At 45.0% G+C, this 7662-nt stretch overlaps 1 protein-coding gene across 1 annotated transcript in view; it reads left to right on the top strand.

Moving 5' to 3' along the window:
- Positions 1–575: 575 nt before the first annotated feature.
- The window catches only part of KATNAL1 (katanin catalytic subunit A1 like 1), a 78333-nt gene continuing 71246 nt past the window's right edge, over positions 576–7662 (top strand). Inside the window, exon 1 of the mRNA XM_069972068.1 lies at positions 576–1009. The gene's annotated coding sequence lies outside the window, so the exon portion shown is untranslated. The remainder of the gene's footprint in view (positions 1010–7662) is intronic.

Raw genomic sequence — 7662 nt, 5'->3', positions numbered from 1 at the left:
TAATCTAAACAATAATCGACCGAACGAGAAATCGTTGATCGCATTATAAGACCTGGACCTATTTTTATCGTTGCTCGTTCGCAAAACGTTCGCAAATCGTTCGCATTGAATAAGACATCGCTCGGTCATTCGCAGTAGATACGAACGCAATAGCGAAGAAATAGCGAAGAAAAAAACGATCGCAAATACGATCATAAGTAACGATTAACGTTCCATGGAAATGAGTGAACGTTTTCAGGTCTTTCGCAATAGCGGTCGTTTGAGATCGTTAATCGTTAACGATTATGCAAACGATAATCGTCCGGTGGAATAGGGCCCTGACACTTTATACCCAGGCAGCGCTGGGTACATTTTCTAATATATATATATATATTTTTTTATTTTTTTTTTAGACCAGATAGTTGCGCATGGTATGACACTGTTATATGAGGACTGTATGGCATTGTTATATAGACATATATAAATAAGCACACTGCCACACAGCTTTCAGCGACATTCCCCGCTCTCTATGTCCCTCGCTGACTACTGATAACAGCGCCCCCTGGAGGAGGCAGCAGTAGCAGATAACAAGCCCCTCCCCGGCCGGCTCTCCTCCCTGCATCCGCCCGCAGCCATGACAACGCCGCAAACACAACTTGGTAACGGCTAAGGCGGGGAACGTGTCACGCTAGAAATAAGGAGCTGGGCCGGATACGTGACCTAATCCCGGGCCGGAGCCCCCCACAATACCGTCCATTAATCCGCCCTCCCGCCAGAACACAGCTGTCACCATACAGACCCCTACACTCAGCTGTATCACTGACTCTGAATCGAGCGCGCAACGCATGCTGGGATATGTAGTTTGTTTCTTCCCGGCGGAGAAAGGAAACTGTAAACGCAGAACTACAAGTCCCGAGATACCACGCACCTTGCAGGGATTCTCCATCCTTATCCCTGTTCATTTATCCCTATTGTAGTGGATACAGTGGATCAGCGACCCGGACTGTAATATAAGAGCTGCCCTGGACAGGTGAGTGAGGAGGGCGATGTGACTGCTGTAGCCTGGGATGTATATAACCGTATCTATGTAACATGGGGTATAAGAAGGGTGATCATCCAGGGCCTGGGGCTCAGTAGTGTCTGTTACCTGCTTTGTATTACAGCAGTGTATTATTTCACAGGGATATGAGACCTATGGCCTTCCTGCTCCTGAGGCACCACAAATCCCAGCACAATGCACAACAAATAGCATCATTATATGGTGCATAATATAGAATGGAAATGACCTTAGGTAGAGCCCAGTGTTCCTCAACCGCCTGCTTTACAGTTGTTGCAAAACTACAACTCCCAGCATGCCCTGACAGCCTTCAGCTGTATACCGCCACCAAGCACCAATGTGGTATAAACAGCGCCCTAGACATAGTTTCAGGTGTGTGTAACTATTATGCCAACTTAAAGGGGTTTTATCAACTTATCACTTATGTTCAAGATGTGTGTGTGGGGGGGGGACAACGGTTGACTCGCCACTGCGTTCATAACAATCACCCAGCGGTTGGACCACATGATATGACATTTCCCCCCCATTCTGTGAATAGGCGACAATTGCCCCTTTAAAGCTGGCTCAAAAAAATACTGGTGCACCTTTAAGCATTTTGTCACATAGCCCTTCCTTGCGAAGCTAGGCCACCACGTCACACTATATAAAACACACAATAAATGGTCTCTGTGTGAATTCCTCATGATTATCAAGATACTTGTATATAAGCGGAAACCCTGAACTCTTATATACGGTAGCAGTCCTGCTGTCAGCTGAGACATGGATACAGTTGTATCAGGCCTGGACAATGCTCTGTGTGCCAAAGACCTCAGCAGTGACTGCAGACGTCTATCTGCTCCTGTGCTACAGTGTATCTGTCTGGAGTTTGTTTTAGACTGTACCACCAGGCCCAGGCTGAAGCACTGGGGGCGGGCCGACCCACCCTTAGTGGGAAGAAACTCCAACCTCCCATGACGTGACTCCATTAGAATCAATGGAACCCTATCATGGAGGGGCTGGGGTTTATTCCCACTAAGGGTGGGTCAGCCCGCCTCCAGTGCTTCAGCCTGGGCCTGGTGGTACAGTCACTTTAATGTGGACATTATCCCTTATCCATGTAACTTACGGATTGCTAGGGTTTGACTGCTGCCACCTAACCATCATCTTGACCCATTTCCCTGTTAGAATGGTGGGCCGAATACAATGTAAGCAGTGAAAACATTTGTGTTATATTGTTATTTATGTTTTGTTGTATTTGTGAGCTTCATTCACCAGGACCCAGTGACTGACAGCAGCAATGTGGCTATTAAAGACGACTAAGGGTTCTAGTACACTAAGCGATTTTTAACGATTAACGATAAAGGATCGCAAACAAGATTGTTTATCGTTAACTTGAAATCGTTCACCATATATCACCATATCAGAACGATGGTCATTAGATACGATCGTTATTGCTATCGTTACTACGATCGTTTATTCCTTCTGAACCCAGCAAAACAATGAACAATGTGCAATTACACTGAACAATTTGTGAAAAAATACGGAACTTGAACGAATGTGGAATTACAGCGAACGATTAACGATAATTTTAGGTTCAGATCTAAATCAACGACATACAAACGATTTTTCGATCGTTGCCTGCAATTACAAAGAACGATTATCGTTTAAATTTAAACTATACAGTATAATGATTTTTCGCACGATAATCGGCCTGTGTAAAAGGGCTCTTACTTACTTCCCCGCTATTAGGACAGATCTGAGTATGCTGAGACCTGTAGTGCTTTACACCAAGAATACAGAAAGCTAGAGATCAGTCACATCAGAGCTCTGTGAGAGTATGTTTAAACATCAGACCTTAAATCCGACATCTATTTGGCATGAATCTGCTGCAATTTTACAGCAGATCCACACGATGGTCAGCTCTATTGTCATTCATTGAACCAACTCTCTGCCTGTCCATCACAAGTGAGTTATTTGCCAACCCCAATGGTTAATGAGTATGATGCAGATATTGGCTGAAATCTATATCAAGTGTAATACATGTAAACCTAACCTAACAGCAACCCTCTACAGCCTCTTCATACTCTTAAAGGGTTGTTCTATAAAAGCTTCTCTTCAGTGTGGTGATCAAGCAACTCCAGATCTGAACGTTTCTGTGCCAATTGGTCTTGCTGATTAACTTAAAGCTTAGAGAAATGTGGCTTCTTTCTTCCAGAAACAGCGCCACTACTGTCCTTAGTTTGGGTATAGTTTTGCAGTTCAGTTCCATTGAAGTGAATTGAAACGAATTGTAATGCCACACACAACCTAAGGACTGGGGTGACACTGTTTTTGCAAGAAAGTGGCTGTGCTGTTTCTAATCCTTGATAATCCCTTTTATAGGTTCTTGTGGAAATAATCCACGGCAAATCTATCATATGTGGATTAAAGAGGATGTACCACCCGGTACATCCTCTTTAACCTGAACCCACGGATCGATCGGCGCCGGCACGGGGAAGTCGGACCGCCGCCCGGTTCCCGTGCACGGCGCCGTTCGATCCAGTGGTACCGGCCGGTGCTGAAGCACTGGAGTTCGGCCGGCCCGCCCCCAGTGGGAGGGAATTCCCGCAGAATTCCGCAGCTCCATTCATTCTAAGCGAGCCGCGTCATACAGGGGAGGGAATTCTCTCCCATTGGGGGCAGGCGGGCCGACCTCCAGTGCTTCAGCACCGGCCGGTACCACTGGTTCGAACGGCGCCGTGCCCGGGAACCGGGCGGCGGTCCGAAAAACAGACCGCGGCCCTGGCTTCCCCGTTCCGGCGCCGATCGATCCATGGGTTCAGGTTAAAGAGGATGTATTTCTGCTTGAAATTCCTCTTCTGTTCTGCTCTGGCAGAATAGGAGCTGAATTTGAGCGGAATTTCAAGCAGAATTCAAGCCCCATTGACTTCTATAGGATTCCTCTAGCGGAATCCGCCCAAAGGCTGGAGCTCTCCGCTGTGGAATCCCGCCATGCTCAGTGTGCTGCTTTGAGTGAAGGAGAGGGCGCGCGCTCCTCCACTGCCGCCGCTCTCCGCTTAAAGAAATGACATTTCTTTGAGCGGAGAGGGGAGGAAGTGGACGCATGCGCGCCCTCTTCTTCACTCCCAGTGAGACACTGAGCACAGCGGGATTCTCCGCTGCGATATCCGGACGTTCTTGCTCAGTGTGAACGGGGCCATCGAAGTAACATGTCACTTTTTTGGGCGGCAAGCGGATCCGCGACGGAAATTTACGGATGGAAATTCCGCTCTGTGAAAAGCGCACTGCAAAGCCCATTGTAAACAATAGAAAATTGCTTTGCTCAATTTAAACGGGCGGATTTCTGATCAGAATTTTGGGCGAACTCCTCTTGAAAATCCGCCTCTTTTGCTCAGTGTGCATGAGCCCTAATAGAGTGGAGAATAATGTACATCTACCTAAAACAGCATAGGTGTATCTAAGCCGTTCCTATGTTCTCTTCTTTGTATAATAATACGATTTTCCTGTTCCTTTTAATTTTTCCTATAGCTCCTGTTTCAGTTGACATCAGTCACTTAAAGAAACCTCCTTATTTTTCCCCTTTCATCTCGGACTTCTACACATCCCATACACACGCACGTCATCTAATCGAGGAAGTGTAGGGAAAAATAGCATTCGGCTTTTAACTCTACAAAAACAAGTTAGAGGAGTGCACTTAAAAGGGCTATCCATGATGTAGTTATTCTTATAAGGAAGCCGAGTGTTTACTTGTTTTGTCTGGATTTTTTTTCCTTTAGGAAACTCTGTAGTACATAAAGCAGGTAGAATAATAAAGCAGATTTTCAGTCATATCTCTTTTCTTATCCTACCGAGTCCTTCATTATTTGGTGGAATTCACTATGTATTGGATACCACCTGGTGGTCCTTCATATCTGGTCAGATATTAAAGGAGAAGTCTGGTGGATTATAAAATCTGGCAGCTGGCGGGGAGAAATTGATTACAAGTATTAACTTAACTCTCCACGTGCCCGCGGTGAGTGACTGAACCGGCCTCGTGGACCCTGCCAGTAAAGGCCTGTTCCGGGCGATGGACTGACCGCTAAGCCAATCAGTGACTGGAGCGGCGCCCCGCCCCAGTCACTGACTGACTGAGCGGCCAGTCCATCACGTCACGTCTCGGGCCCACGTCAGACACCAGGAACTGGCTGGGAACCGGGCACCGGAGCGCCACGATGTGGAACCCGCCGCTAGAATCGGGGAGGTGAGTGGGCGTCTTTTCTCTCAGCCACCTCGTCCCCGGTCCCAGAGAAAAAGTGCCCCCCCACTGGAGTACCCCTTTAAAAACTGCCAGACTTCTCTCTTAATAGTCAAGGAGCCAGCGGATACATGCTGTAGGGCCAGGTTTACACGACCTGGTGGGGAAACAATCCCCAAATGTCCAGCAAAATAGGGACAGCCATAGGCTGTATCCATGTTTTCCAGGACTCCCTAGGGCTGTATCCAACTTCTTCAGCCACCGGTATTCAAATGCGATTGGATTTGAGCATGCTTGAGTTGCGCTCATCTCTTAGGGTGCGTGTTTACTACGGAATGGCGACGGAAAACCCTTTTTTCTGACCAGTGTACTTTTTTTTTTTGGTATTTTTGGCCACTGCTGGATAAGCAGAAGCATTGTTTCTTGCTTTGCAACAAAAAAGTCCCCTTATATTAAAACTGTGTGACATTGGGCCAATAGCCGAAGTAACTGTATGGTGCCTGGCAAGTATTGTCCTTGTGTCCTAATAATTAGGATGGAATATGATGGTTAAAGGCAACCTGTCCCCAAGACAATCTATCATCATCATGTGCTGAATAGAAAGTAGTAGCTGGACGGCACTGTGCTGGCTTGAAGTCAAAAACTAGCTTAAAGCTGGTGGGTGCACGTCCCATAAAAGTCGACCCCCGACTCCTCTGGATAGCAAAATTGAACACGAGGATGGCACTCCAGTAGTGTATAGTGAAGATTTATTCACCCAATCACAAACAGCTGTTTGTGATTGGCTGAATAAATCTTCACTATACACTACTGGAGTGCCGTCCTCGTGTTCAATTTTGCTATCATCATCATGTTATAGAGCAGGAAGAGCTGAGCAGATTGATATGTAACTTTGTAGGAAAAGACTCAGTATAACCTGCAACTTGTTAATTGAAATCCCTGCTCATTCTGTGGTAAGGAGTCCAGTGGGCGGTGTCACTCAATGGACTGGACTCTTTAGCATGGAAACATCAGAGATCTTAATCAATAAATCACAAGTTATACAGAATTTTTTCCCATAAAGATATATATCAACCTGCTCAGCTCCTCCTGCTCTATAACATGATGCTGATAGTTAAAGTAGCATTTTTATGGCAATGGGTTCCCTTTAAGTTGTATGTGGCTTATAACCGTTGCCCAGGGTATCATCTATTGGTACTATACCAGACTCTCTGCGGAAAGATCAACATTACATAACTACACCACTATACTGAGCTTAGATTATCAGTCAGTAACCAGCAATTTTCTGATTTAGAGTAAAAACGAGTTGCAGCACTGGAAACATGCACCATAACTTTACAGTACAGTATAACTTTTTTTAAGGTATGTAATTAAATACAGTATATTCATCTTGCTGTACCGTTCACTCAGTCCAGGCGGTATAATTTATCCATATTACGGCAGGAGTCTCTGCTCGCGCACATGATTGCACATTCATTTTTTTTTGTGCTCTGCAATCAACTATTGGTAAAAGGAATAAATATGGTTTTTGGAGATGTGGAGGAGGGGCGGGAGGCAGAGGAGGATGTTTTCTCAGACACTGACGTCTTTCATAGTCAGATCTTTTTCTTTTTTTTTTCTCCTTTTCCAGATCTGTGAATGTTAACTTATTATTCTTTAAAATGTCAAGATGTGATTAATGCTACATAATTCAAATGAAAATGAGTGAAAAACATCAAAAAATACAATCCGTTGTAATACAGTGGTCCCTCAACTTACAATGGCCTCGGGTTACAATATTTTCAACATATAATGTATATACATAACATTGTATATGTAACATATATATGTACCTTTCTAGACCATTGTAACTTGAGACCAAACCCAACATTCAGTACATTGCTGCAGACAGGATCTGCTACATACGTAAATAACTAGATCGACCAATAAAAGTGTCCGTTTTACGTTTAAAACCCCAGAGTTAGTGTATTCCATGCAGTTTTTGGCTGTCTAGTATCTACAGAACTAGTATCTCCTCTCTACAGTACAGTGTGATACTACATGTCCTGTACTGCTGTGTGTGTCTAGTATCTATACTTACAGTATAGTGTGATACTACATGTCCTGTACTGCTGTGTGTCTAGTATCTCCTCTCTACAGTACAGTGTGATACTACATGTCCTTTACTGCTGTGTGTGTGTGTCTAGTATCTATACTTACAGTATAGTGTGATACTACATGTCCTGTACTGCTGTGTATCTAGTATCTCCTCGTTACAGTATAGTATGAAACTACATGTCCTGTACTGATGTGTGTCTAGTATCTCCTCTCTACAGTATAGTGTGATACTACATGTCTTGTAATGCTGTGTGTGTCTGGTATCTCCTCTCTACAGAGGGTGATCGGGCGGCTGCTGTCCGTTCCGGGGGGCAGA

This window comes from Dendropsophus ebraccatus, chromosome 5, assembly GCF_027789765.1.
Source record: "Dendropsophus ebraccatus isolate aDenEbr1 chromosome 5, aDenEbr1.pat, whole genome shotgun sequence".
Lineage (NCBI taxonomy): Eukaryota > Metazoa > Chordata > Amphibia > Anura > Hylidae > Dendropsophus > Dendropsophus ebraccatus.
This window is presented reverse-complemented; position numbering and strand designations above follow the sequence as displayed.